Source organism: Lissotriton helveticus, chromosome 2_1, assembly GCF_964261635.1.
Source record: "Lissotriton helveticus chromosome 2_1, aLisHel1.1, whole genome shotgun sequence".
NCBI classification, from domain to species: domain Eukaryota; kingdom Metazoa; phylum Chordata; class Amphibia; order Caudata; family Salamandridae; genus Lissotriton; species Lissotriton helveticus.
In genome coordinates this window covers 1,930,274,425-1,930,288,526 of record NC_136059.1, presented here as the reverse complement: position 1 = coordinate 1,930,288,526, position 14,102 = coordinate 1,930,274,425, and the positions used below count along the sequence as shown (strand labels likewise).

Genomic DNA, 14,102 nt, shown 5'->3' with positions numbered 1-14,102 from the left:
TGAATTCTGAATGTTAGCACTCTAGTTGATCATTAGATCACTGTAGTAAAGCTACTGCTCACCAGGAAAGTCTGCTGCTGGTATTCAAAGTGCATGGTCCAGTCTGCATGTCAAATTCTTTTTATGAAATAGAAGATTTGAGAAGTCACTCAAAATGTGCCCTCATTTTTCTTTCTGCAGCACAAATCATACTTTTTATGGCAAAATGAACTCCCTCATTTTGTTCCTTTGTAAATTAAATCTTTTAAGTGTTACCACTTTATTCCAATCAAGATGGCTTCAGGGTTTCCATACTTTTGTCATAAGTAGGACTGTTAGTGCTCTAGTTGTTCTTTAGAACACTCTGGGACATTCTGTCACTGGGCTATACTTGGGCTACATCTGGGTGATATTTGTGCTACATTTGGGCTCTTTTGTATCTGGTGGCCATCTTGGGAGATTTATTTGTTATGAAGTTTCCTAATTTCCTCATTTACTATAGTATCCTCAGTAGAAAATACTTTCATTTTTTTTACTTTGATTCCATCAAGAAGGCCTGCAGATGTGTCACAAATTTGTCATAAATTCTGAATATTAGCATTCTAGTTGCTTATTAGATCATTGTAGTAAAGCTACTAGTTTACATAAGTAGAACTGTTAGCACTCTAGTTGTTCTTTAGAACATACTGGGAAGCTGCAGTAGAACACAAAGGAATCAACTGTCTCTGCCCTTGTTGGATGTACATGTTTTACTGAGAATGTCAGACTTCATTCTCACATGACTGAGAAAGATAATGTGAATTTACAGAAAATATGCTCTCAGTTTACCTTATAGATCACCTTCCAAACCTCTGTGGGAAAAGCATGAGAAAATAGTTTTCTCTGAAACATGATTCATGATAGCCCAGCAGAAGGCTTTTTCACATGGTACAATCACCTTAGAACACACCACAATTCCTAAAATGAGTATGGTACCATCAACAAATAATTTATTATATAACTCAAGTCTTAAAACCTTCTATTAACTGCAATGCTTTTTAATGAGGTGCTATCATGTATATTGGTCCTAAGATGGCTGCCAACACTTCTTGGATGAAGTGCTGACAGCCAATCAGATATCACAGATGAGATGTGTGGTTAGGCTCCGCACATATATATATATATATATATATATATATATATATATATATATATATATATATATATATATATATATATATATATATATATATATATATATATATATATATATTCTTTTTCCATTAATATTTTAAAAACTACTGGATGGATTTACACCATTTAACAAAAAGGGCTCTTTCTGAACCAAGGGTTATCTTTTTCGTAAATTTGGTGTAATTCCGTTCAGCAGTGCAGGCTTAGGCTGTAGCCGTGTCTATATTTTACCATGGAAAATTGCATGGAGAAAACACGTATTGGGACCCCCCTTTTTCTCGGCTCCTCTTGCAGAATCACCCCGTATCTTTCAAGATAGGAGCGAACTGAAGTGGGCCATATGTTTTGAGAATTTCGCTAAGATTCGTCAATCGGCCACAAAGTTATTGGGAATAGAATGTTGTGATTTTCCTATGGTAACTAGGTCCTAACTATAACTACCTACTGGTGAATGCACTAGACCGAACATAGCAGTAGTGATGGACTGTAATATATGGCTGTATGGGGTAATAGTATGCCATAGATTTAGGCAGCGGCACTTGACCCCGTAATATTACCCGCTTTTTCATTAATGAAGAAGACAAGGCATCTGCCACGGAGCAGACCTCATGTACATATTAATTGTTGTACATTATGTACGCCATTATGTACGATTTTCGGGATGGTTAAGAAATGTGAAACTTTTTAAAATGTTTAAAATTTTCAGATTCATTAATCCCTGTTGTATATTTTTGGGGATCTCAAGTATTACCGACACTAGGCAACCAATGATGATAAATTGCAATATATTTGGTTTATGTGACTATGTAATGGAAACCTTTCCAAGATTTCTGCCACATGGTAACGCAGGATGGGACTGAGTAATGGCGCCTCTTTTATGTCTATTGTATTTAACCATGTCACTGTAGAGCTGGTAAAATTGTGTGATCAAGAGACAGGCTTGTCTGAAACGCGTAGCGATTCTAAGAAAATAAAACTTCTTCGCAGCATCTCGTGACCTCCGAGTGTGCGTTCTTTCGTACGGATTGTGATAATGAAAATATGACCGACTTGGGTTTTGTCGGCTAACGCACCACCTGACAACGAGAGCAGATCCCGGAAGAACCCTTTCTGGTTGGATTCATGTATATATATATATATTCACTGAAAAAACCATAGGTTATAGACCATATATAGTTAGGAATTAGCATTTACAAAACCTTGAAAATTCACTGAAAAAACCATAGGTTATAGACCATATATAGTTAGGAATTAGCATTTAAAAAACCTTATTTTACTCACACAAAACCATTGAAATTCCATATATAGTTAGTTGCACTAACTATGTATCGCGCACCCGCAATCCACTGCTGATGATGTCACATATTACATCATTCATGACATGGTCAGTGACATCACTGATGACATCACTGATGACATCTCAAATGACATCACTGATGACATCTCATTTGACATCAATGACCACATCACTGATGATATCATTCATGTGACAATACAATGCATCTCCTCACATTTTAATATAACCTCTGTTACAACCAGTGTTAAATACAGAGTATAATTTTTGAAACCATTGACACACCAATACTAGTTACTACATACGCACTCACTGATTCCTACGTCTACACACACATTCACTCATTCATCCATACAATCATTCATACATACAATCACTCATCTTTACAACACTATCATATGCACTCATACACCTATACAGACACTCACACTCTGCCACTCATCCATGGAGTTACTCACACACCTAGTCAGTCCTGTAAAGAATCAATCACACTTCCATTTTCTTGTCTATACAGTTAAACATAGAGCACCTTACATTTTCAAACATATAGTAACACATACTTACTTTCTTATACAATCATTGATACAAGTACACATTGATCTGCACAGAGTCACACACCTCCCAGCCAGCCACACACACACTCAGTCTCCCATACAAATACTTGGACAATCAATCAATAACCCATATAGTTAATCATATAGCTACTGATCAACACATGCAGTAGTTTACAGAACAACAGACATAATGATGCACAAATTAAGACAGTTTAGTCACTAACCCATGCACTCAGTGAGACACATTTAATCACTCACTCATACATTCAGTCATGCACCTACTAAATCCTTCGTCCAGACAGTTATACATCTACTCATTCTTCAATATCTAAAACATATTTAAACTTTACAGAAACACACAGTCACTGGATGATGTCATCAGTGATGTCATCAGTGATGTCATTTGAGATGTCATCAGTGATGTCATCAGTGATGTCACTGACCATGTCATGAATGATGTAATATGTGACATCATCAGCAGTGGATTGCGGGTGCGCGATACATAGTTAGTGCAACTAACTATATATGGAATTTCAATGGTTTTGTGTGAGTAAAATAAGGTTTTTTAAATGCTAATTCCTAACTATATATGGTCTATAACCTATGGTTTTTTCAGTGAATTTTCAAGGTTTTGTAAATGCTAATTCCTAACTATATATGGTCTATAACCTATGGTTTTTTCAGTGAATTTCATTGGTTTTTTAATAGCTAATATCAAAACCTTTACAATGTATTATTCTTTAAAAAGAAAAATATTTTTTACATGTTTTTTATACAATTTTTTTTGTATTTTTTTTGTTTCGCTCCCAGTACGCGTACCGGTTAGCTTCCCGTTAGCTCAATCCGGAGGCGCGACCCGGTACGCGAACTGGTAAACGTTCCTTTTGCGCACCTCTCGCGTTACAAAACAACATGGTGACGCTTCGCGTCAGCATGACGTTTCGCGTTCTCGCGTAATACGTCATATTACGTGCTACGTTTGCGTACCCGGAAGCGCACCGGTACGCGAACCGGAAGCGATCCGCGGCGCGGCGCCGACCGCGTAATGTAAACATAGCAGGTCATGTGACTCGATAATAACACTTTTCATTGGTTCATTTCACTTTTGGTTTCCTAATGATGTAATACAAGGTCATGTGATCTAAAATGGACACTTGTCATTGGTTTAGAACTTTTGTTTTTCCCAAATGATGAAAACCCCTCCTTCTTTCATCACTCTGACTTTCATCTTGGTGAGAGAAAGACCCTTTATTGAGACTTTGTGATGGCTTCATTAGTAGCTTCAGCTGGTGCTAGCCCACCACCTCCACCAAATCCAAGAAAGAGAGGACCACCTGCAGAAGTAATTCTGCAAGAAGAGGAAGAACAGGAAGAGGAGGAAGAGCATGAGTTTTTGCCAGAGGAGCCCAGGAGGTACAATCGACAGGAGAATTATATCTGGCAATTCTACAGAATTCCTAAGGGGCAAAAGAAAGTGAATGCTCGTTACGTGTTTTGCCGCATATGCGGTGACAGATTGTCAAGGGGCACCGATAAAAAATATAGTTATGGGAATCATACTATGCATCGGCATATGAGTAGGTGGCACCCAAATAACTATAGTGCTGCCCAGCTACGTGACCAACAACAACATCCCCTCCAAATGGCAAGAAGATCGGTGGTTCCAGAGGTGTCGGGACCAGAGGCGAGGGAGGTGATTGCAAACATCCAAATGTTGTTTGGTCACGTAAAACAAGTGTGCGTGGAATGTGGCGCTTTCATCTGCTACAGAGAAAGTAGCATCACTTTGATTTTGCGAGCAATTCAAAATCATATTAATGTTTGCACAAAACGCACCAAAAAATAAATTCTTTTTTTTTTTTTGCTCCTGTTGAGCCCTTTATAATGGATCGTTTTTGTTTCCCCCCCCCCCAAAAAAACCAAAAATTTTTTAAAAACGTTCAGAAAATACAAAAAAAGTAAAAAAATGTTCAAAAAATACTAAAAAAAATATAAAACAACAAAAACATAAAAAAAAAAGTTCTTTTCAGAACTAACTCCCCATTATAAAAAAATTGGTAGAAAATTTGGAACTCTGCCAACCTGTATTTCTCTTAGTTCGCTCCCGGAGCGCTACCCGGTACGCGTACCGGAAGCTAACCAAAAAAATATTTTTTAAAAAAGAACAGTAACTATAAGGGAAGGAAATACACAGTTATGTTAAAAGAAAGACAGCTCTAGGGAGTAAAATAAGGATACTGTTACCTACAATCCACTGTTGATGATTTCACATATTACATCATTCATGACATGGTCAGTAACATCAACAGCAGTGGATTGTAGGTAACAGTATCGTTAGTTTACTCCCTTTAGCTGTCTTTCTTTTAACATAACTGTCTATTTCCTTCCCTTATAGTTACTGTTCTTTTTTAAAAAACATTTTTTTGATCAGTCATAAACAGTGACATTAATAGAAACAGAGAGAGTGAACAAGAGTGAAGAACTATGGTCCTCCTGAGCCACCCTCAGAAAACCAAGGGGGTCAAGATACATCTACCGTGCCCCCTTCTACCTATTCTGAACATTATTTGCCCTCCATCTTGTATCTTGATTCGAACGAAACACAAAATGGTGGACTGCCATAACGCTGCTGGTTTGCGAACCGGGCAACTTCCCAGGAAGCGGTCCCCAAAAAAAAAAAGTTGGGAAAGTAATTCACAGACACTAAGAGTAATAGAGATGGAGTGAGTGAACAAGACTGAGGAACTATGAGAACAGAGGGACTGAGAAAAAGAGTGGAAGGAGTTGAGTAAATAGGTAATAGAGAAAGGAATGAGGAAAGTAGCAAAGGCAGGAAACTGAGGATTAAAGAAGTGAAGCAGTGGATCTAATAGTAGGTGAATGTGATAGAAATGTAACGAAAAGAGTACAACTATTTACCTTGTAATTGCTGTTAAATTAATCACATTTTATTTCTATACTTTCAATCTGTGAAAGAGAGAACCAACATTTAAAAAAAAATTAAAATATGTATTTAAAAATTACAAAAGACAAGGGAAAATATTGAAGGACAAATAGTTTTTCAACAACTTTGACACTGACAGAAGCTTCTGCTTCTCCAGGTCCTCTACACAATGCTAAAGATATACATTTTAAACTAACAGTATCTTGATGCAGATGAAGTGAGGACTATCTTAAAACATGGTGCATCTTTTGCATTGCTCTTGTTTCAGAAAAGTGTCGCTTCAGTATGCCAATAACATGTCTCCTATCCAGAGATTTGTTTGAGGTGAGGCCTACTCAGAGTTCAAGATGAGATTTACACTTGTTGAAGTGTACAGAGGAGATAATATCTGTGAAAGTCTACTAATGAAGTGAGTCATGTCCACTGCACTCTTCAACAAAGTAGAAACCTCCTATGTTTCCCTGGACAGACCTAAACTTGATCTGCACAATGTGATTCGTAATGATAGGAAACTCAAGTGATGTAATTGAAATATGTGCAATTTATTTTGCTCATTTCACAATCACATCACTTGTGTTTCCTTTGCTTAGGTATCTCATTGTGCAGATGTAGTCCAGCATATGAAAGATTACGTAGAAGTGCAGCACTGCATACAATAAATTTAACACTTACAGAAAACTCACCTTCTCCATGCCTCCTACACAGTTCTACATATACATCATAAATGCAAACAGTACAGAATTAATTATACATGTTAAATGGTTTATTTTTGCTGTTCTCAGAATGTATCAAAATTCACTAAAAACAGTGACTTGAAGGTATTCATCATGTAACAGCGGGGAAAAAAAAACACAATCAAAATGATTGTGTTTAAAAAACCCATACAACATCAGAAAATAAAATTCAGAACTCCTTAAAGTTAACTTACTTTCCATGACGTCCAAGGATGTCCTATAAACAGCTTACACTCTTTTGTGCTGTTATTACTTTCAGCCCGCCACTTTCTGAAAGAAAACCTCCATCGTTTTTAAAAACACGTTACATGCAATAAATGACTTCTTGCTCTCTACCACTATTTTCCACAAGGCCAAATCTAGTCAGAGATATTTATAACTCTTGGATTTCTTGTAAGCCAATCCCATCATTTGGCATTTCCGCAACTTTCAGAATTAAAATGTTGAAGATCATTTTCACAATCCTGGAATAATAATATCTTCCCCTTCTTGGTCAGTCATGTTCTACATTTCCTATGACACTGATACTGCTTAATATGAAGCAGACTTACACTACCTCTATGAGTACTACAATTATTTAATTCTCTACATCACTTTTAATCACAAAGCAATGTAAAACAGTAGACAGCATTGCAGACTTACATTCCCTCTACTCCATGTTTTGATTGGCTGCTTCAATTAGCTTATGAAAAGAAACAATTTTTCTGAACTCATTTAAAGTGCACATACATCTCCATAATGTCCAATCCTTTGATTAGAAGTTATGTCTCTGAACTACACTTATCCTCAAGGCCAAATTGTGTAGGAGCCATTAGAACTTCTTGAAATTCCACAGATCATATCCCGAGATTATTTTCCTAAAATTTTGGTTTTAAAAACACCAGGTAAGAGTTTTTAAGGTCATACGGCAATTTTTTTTTGAAAATTAAAACAGAATCATTGCAGAATGACCAGCCATTTCTAGACTTTAAATAAGCTGTGTAATGTCCTGATGATATTGAAGGGCCGTCATGATATATAATTGCTGTAGTTACAAAAGTCCTTCCTGATATTGACAACTGCGAAGCTACAAATTTTTTTATTAAAGTTGTCAATTTTGTTCCATCAGGCCTACATCGTTGGAACATTAAAATGACGTACTGGCCATATTTTCGTATAAATAATGTGGACATCATTTCAGATTTACATTGGCTACACTCCATGCTGTGATTAGCAGCTTTTACTAGCTTATTAAAGGAGACTGATTTACTGTCTGGCAAAGTTAAATATATAAATCTTTCTGAGTCTACACTAGTAGTACTTGATACCATACAGTTCTCGCAGTCATGCTGCCATTGATAAGAAAGCCCAAACAGCTGATCTACATCTACACCTTCAGCATGTAATACATCAAGCATATACATTAAAAACTCCTGACAATCTTGCTGAATATTTTGAGAGAATTGTGTTTGCCCTGAACATCTGTCTAACAGGTTTCGAATTTCAGACACACTTTCTATTTTTGTTCTATCTGTGCTACATTTCTCTAACACAGAATTCAACAAACTGCAAAATCTTTGATCAGAATTGACCACAATCTCTTCTTTTACATTTTTTAGAGAAAACAAAACATTCATTACTACATTAGCATAGCAGTTGACACCAGAACTGTTTTCAAACTGAAAACCAACAACATCTTCAACAGAATCCTCTTTGTTTCTGCTTGTAATTTTAGGTTCATTCACTTTTTGTCTTTTTGCTACAACCTCCCCAGTATTGTTCTCATTTCTTCGTTTCCGGCCTACCAGACGTTTCTCAAACAAAGGAAACTGAGGCAAATGTGGCGCATACTCTCTTCTTAACCTATTGTATTCCTTAACACAATCTAGATCTGCACAAATGTTTCTGACATCACACTCAATCAAGTACAATCCCGATAAAGTTCTAACTCGTGACAATGCCACATATGCCATACCCTCCTTGAACACAGAACTGCCAATATTCACCAATGCAGTGTCTACACTTAAACCTTGCGATTTATGAATTGTCACCGCATATGCCAAGCAAACAGGGAACTGCTTACGGCGAACATATAAGTCTTTTACAAGCAAAAATCTAGCAGAACAACGAGCAATTAGCTGTACTTCCTCAATGCCATCAAATTTAATTTTTAAAAATTCAATTCCATCTCTATTTCTGTATTTCACAAAATCAACAACATTACCCATTGATCCATTTACCAGACCTCTTTCAACATGTAAATTCCTTCTTAAAATTATACGGCAGTTCAAGCACACATTCAGAGTCTTTTCAAAACCTGCAGTTTTAGATATAGTCTTCTCTAATGAATCCAATTTTGATTTCAGATTCTCAGACAAAATAATTGTTGATCCCATATGCTGTACTCTATCAATAGCTTCCACTTTCACAATCTCTTGCTTTTCTAAATGCAACATTTTGTTGTTAAATTTGGCACATTCTGCAAGAGTTGGCATCAAACATATTCCAGATTTCTTATCAGTAATTTTCTGAAAAATATTCTCAGGCACAACATCTTGTTCTGGATATAAATTTGACAGTAATCGTGCATGTAAAGCTTCTTTTCCATGCTCGGTCACTTTTCCAATTCTAACATCTTGTAGAATAGTCTTGTAAACTTCATCCTTTGCCTGACGCATATTTTCATGCAGTTCAGCATAATTGAAGTTTAACCATATATTGACGTTGCCAATGCTGCCTAGGCACTTCCTGGTATCTTCATGCGTGAGCATTTTGAACACAGGTTGCCCTTTCACTGGTGTCAGCTGCAGAAGATCTCCGAAAACAATGATGTGTTTGCCACCAAATAACACATCATACTCTGTTTTGAGAACTTCTTGCATCCTCAAATGCACAAAGGCAAGCATGACATTGGAAACCATGCTTACTTCGTCAATGATAAGAAGTTTCATTTTCCTCAAGATTCTTGAAACTTCAAAACAAGCATCTCCAGATAGCTTGTGATATTCTAATTTGTTGTCATGCTCCACTGGCAGCATCAGTAAACGATGTAAAGTAATCCCTTTAATATTATGTGCTGCCAGTCCAGTTGGAGCAGTGACAACACAAGACAGCGATGACTCTGTCCTTTCCTGCAAATAGCATGAAATTGCTTTAATGAGGAAACTTTTTCCAGTTCCCGCTTCTCCACTCACGTACAGTCGGACAGGCTTCAACGACGTACATGAGCACTCTTTCTTATCATGACTTAATCCATGATCAATTTGCATGGTAACTTCGTCATATATTTTCCTCTGCTCAACGTTGAGTTGCCTTTCCAACTCTTCTAAGTTAACCACATCCTCTTGAGCATGTGCCATGGCTCTTTCCACCTCATTCATAGCAGTGGCAGCTTCATTTTCAATAAGAGGTCCTCCTAGTGGATCCTGACTCAATGAAGCAGAACTCTGACTGTCCTGAGAACTGTCTCTGGCAATCTCGGCTGCAATTGTTGCTTCCTGCTCAATTTCCGCATTCAACATTTCTACATATTTGGGAAAAGCAGGACATTCTATGGTCTCCTTGGCGGCATTGAAAGAGTCTTCATAACAGAGGAAATCTCCAAGCAGTTCCTCTTCTGCACGCCAAGGCTTGAAAAGTTGCAAAAGTGCTAAATAGAAAAACTCCTTTTTTTCAGGAGATTCGCCACTCAATTTTCGATGGTTTATCAAGTGGCATTTTCTTTGCTTCACCAGACATCCCTCACTTCCTATTACAGCATACACTCCTTTCTCAGTATCTTCTTTGATGTTCCTCTTGAACATGTAATTTTGCAGAACCTCATACAGACAAACATTCTCGAGGTGACTGCTTCGATTTGGATAATATGTATCCAACATGTTGGTCTTCAAAATGTCGGTACTGTTTGGCTCCTTTTCCGCCAAATACTCAATTTCCCGCACAGGTTTGAGAACTCGATTACGCGTTGCAGCAAGACCAAGACTCGCCCAAACGATACTCCTGGACTTGGCATAGAGACTTGCTGAAGACAACCGGTCAGAACATTCGTACGCTCCGATTTCTCGATGCGACAACATCTTCAGACTGAAACTGTACAACTTCTTGCTGAGGCTCTTTTCATGGGAAATGTCCTCCCACATATCCTTCAATTCTGTCTTCTCTTTTTTGGTGATGTAAGACGTCACATACCGAGCCACAGCCATACAGTTATCAGCCACAAACTGTATATCCATGTTAGCATTCCACATGGACAAAATCACCGGGTTGTAGTCGTTGATGTACTTGGACTCTTCGTTCCTCTTCAAATTGTAAGTGTTTTTAGGTGATTTCTTCATGACATTGTGTCGCAGCGAAGACATCAAACTGTTTACTCTTCCTTTAGAAATCACCGGTCGTGGATAGCCGAAACGACATTTAGTGTAGAACTTGTCCTTGTTTCGGAATTTACGACGGCAGTACTTTCCACATCGATGGCTTTGGAAACGCAGAACTTTTTCTCTTAGGCTTTTCTTCTCCTTTGCGTTTGGAACAGCACACGTAGAATACTGTTGGATGAAACTCATCACTGAGTCATCTGGATCCGTTCCAAATTTAGGTGCATCCTTGATCCACAGCAACATATGTATATGAGGAGCACCTCTTGCTTGGTACTCCTTTCTCCAGAAGAAATCCAACACCTCTCCAAGAGGTGGATTCTTCTTATTCATGATGAAAGACATCATAGCTTCAAATCTATGATTGAAGTACCTACATACATTGACTGGATCCAAAGAGCACAGTTCTCCGGGTGTCTTGAATTCGATGTTTTCTACGTTAGCATTTGCCTCTCGTAGAAATTCAAGTAAGTCTTCCCAGCCATACTCGGCACAGCTCAGAGTGAGGAACCATGTGGGAGTACCTAAGTTCCTCAGCATACATTTTAAATCACCATGACGACGGTACCAGTACTCATTAGTACCACGCTGACACGCCATGAGATTAATCAGGTGAGAATCCAAAATACTATCTTGGACATTCACTTTATCCATAAAATCACTTGCCGAGATGTTTTGCATGTGTATACCACTTTTCAAGATGTGGTTCACTGCATATGACAGTCCAGACAGATCGCTTTCAAACAGGAGATGAAACAAATATGGAATGCATTGTCGAAACCTAGCATCTCCTGCATACAATCGCAAAGTCCGGTATTCAGAAGCAGGAATTTGATGAGGTCGCTCATCATATCTTCCTCCCTGACCTGTTGGAAAAAGCTGTGGGAAACACCGAGCTTCCAAACTTTGCTCCCAAACACTAATGGGACTCCCTTTGGCTTGTTTCATTTGAAACAACTCAATAGCATTCCCCATGACTTCCTTTGAATGCAAAGGATGAACACTATAATGTTCATATATTTCCTCACTAGTAGAGAGTTCTACTTTCTCAATTTGACCAGCACACAAATCGCTATCCTCTTCCTCACTTACTTCCTCTTCTTCAACATATACATTCTTATAGTATTTATTATTTTTTTTCAAATACAATGTTGCCTTTTTAACTTTCCTAACATCTACTAAATCTTGCCATATTTTCTTATTCTTTGTCGGAACCCCATTAACTAAGATAACCAGAGGTTCCTCTTCCACTTTTTCTACTCCAATTGTGTTAATGTTTTTCTTCAAATCTAGAGGCAAATAAACAACTCTTCCCTTTAATCCTCTCTGTAAATCTGATGGAGGCAATTTCCCTGTCTTTGGCTCCATTCTTACAATAGCCTGAAAGGGATGGATACTTTGAATCAAAATAGATTCATAAGTATTTAAGTCCTTCAATTCAGAAGGAATCTCAACCAATTCCAGATTATTATGAACTGCTCTAGCAGGCATCTGGTTTTGTTTTAATTTGTTACAACAATAAGTACACACACGTTGATCCAATCCCAAATCAAAACAATTTTCTACCATCAAGTATGTTGCAAAATCCTTCCATTCACTATTATTTTCCCTTTCACTTTTTGCATATAAATCCACTAACTTAGTCTGATTCTTATAATAAGTGCGTCGACAACACACACAAGTGAAATTAGGCCTCTCACTTGATTTCATGTCAAACGTCGCAATTTCCCTCTGGAAATTATCTGTACTGGAAACATGTACAGTATCTTCCAAATGACCCTCTATTTCTTGCTCAATTTCAACATTCTCCTCTTTACTTCCAAAGTAACAAAACTCAATTTCTTCACATATATTCCTCACATCTATTTCAGAACCATGCAGAAGAGCAGCACATAATTGTTTCAGCATAATTGCTGGACTCTTAGCATAATACAACAGTCTAACTAACTTCCTCACTTTGTTATGATGCACTGCTAGCATCCTGAAATGATGAAAAACACTCTGGCATACTCTCCTGGAAAGACAAGCCAGTGAATGACCATGCAAACCTGTCACTTCTCTCACTCTGCAAGGATCTAATTCTTGCAACAACCTCATTTTCTGCTTCAAACTTTTCTTGTTAAATGACCGTACAAAATCACAAAGCAAATTGATAGAATCCTGTCGCACACTGCAAATACTACTACACTTCCAGGTGTACACAGGACCCTTAGCACGTCTTCCTAAAACCTCATTACCTAACAACTCTTCTGCCTCTGTTGTCACAAGTTTTTCTTTTTCAACTGGACAACCATCTTTCACTTCATAAGCACGACCACTGATGTCAACTGCATGCACCAAATCATTATCCTGGAAATAACTCTCTTCATTAAAAAATGCCTCACAGCTTGAACTATGTATCCATTCTCCAGAAAAAACTTCACAAAAATTACTACGATTAACTATTCTCTTCCATCTACTATTTCTTTTGAAATCAAAAATTGCCTTGTTTAGCTTCCTAATTCTATTGATTATCAAAATAAATAACTTACGTTTAATTTCAAAAGCCTGATCAATAACTTTCTCAACTTTTTTTTTTCTCCTATAAAAAACTAATTTCTGTTGACCTTTCTTAATATTTTTTAACAAATTGCCAATTATCCTGTTACGGAACATTCGTTTACGAATCTCCGTAAACTGTTGTTTCCTTCTACTATCATGCACAGATTTATCTCTTGCTCTAGCAGTAACATTTTCATTTGTCCTTTTCTTTCCATTTGATTTACTTGTGTTGTTATGGATTGAAACATTTTCTGTACTAATATTTTTTTTATTTGAAATATTTTTTATGAAATATTTAGAGCTCTTACCCGGTGCTTTCTTCATCGCTTGAGAAATCTTTTTGTTAGAGGACTGCTGCATTTTTTTTTTCTCCTGCTGTCTTTGACGTTTTGCAGCCTTCATCTCTCTTATTTTTGTAGGCATAGTTGAATCTGAGGAAAAATATAATAAAAATGTTAATAAAAAAATATTATCAAACAGTAAATCAGTAATAGTGATCAAAAACATAACACACTACTTGACATTTTAAAT

At 37.2% G+C, this 14,102-nt stretch overlaps 1 long non-coding RNA gene across 1 annotated transcript; it reads right to left on the bottom strand.

The window, feature by feature from the left end:
* Positions 1-5,919: 5,919 nt before the first annotated feature.
* LOC144819977 (uncharacterized) lies at positions 5,920-13,976 on the bottom strand. Its single transcript, XR_013607651.1, has 3 exons — positions 13,880-13,976; positions 6,873-6,948; positions 5,920-5,967 (listed from the first exon to the last, which is right to left on the bottom strand). It is a non-coding gene; the product is annotated as an uncharacterized LOC144819977 (long non-coding RNA).
* Positions 13,977-14,102: the final 126 nt, after the last annotated feature.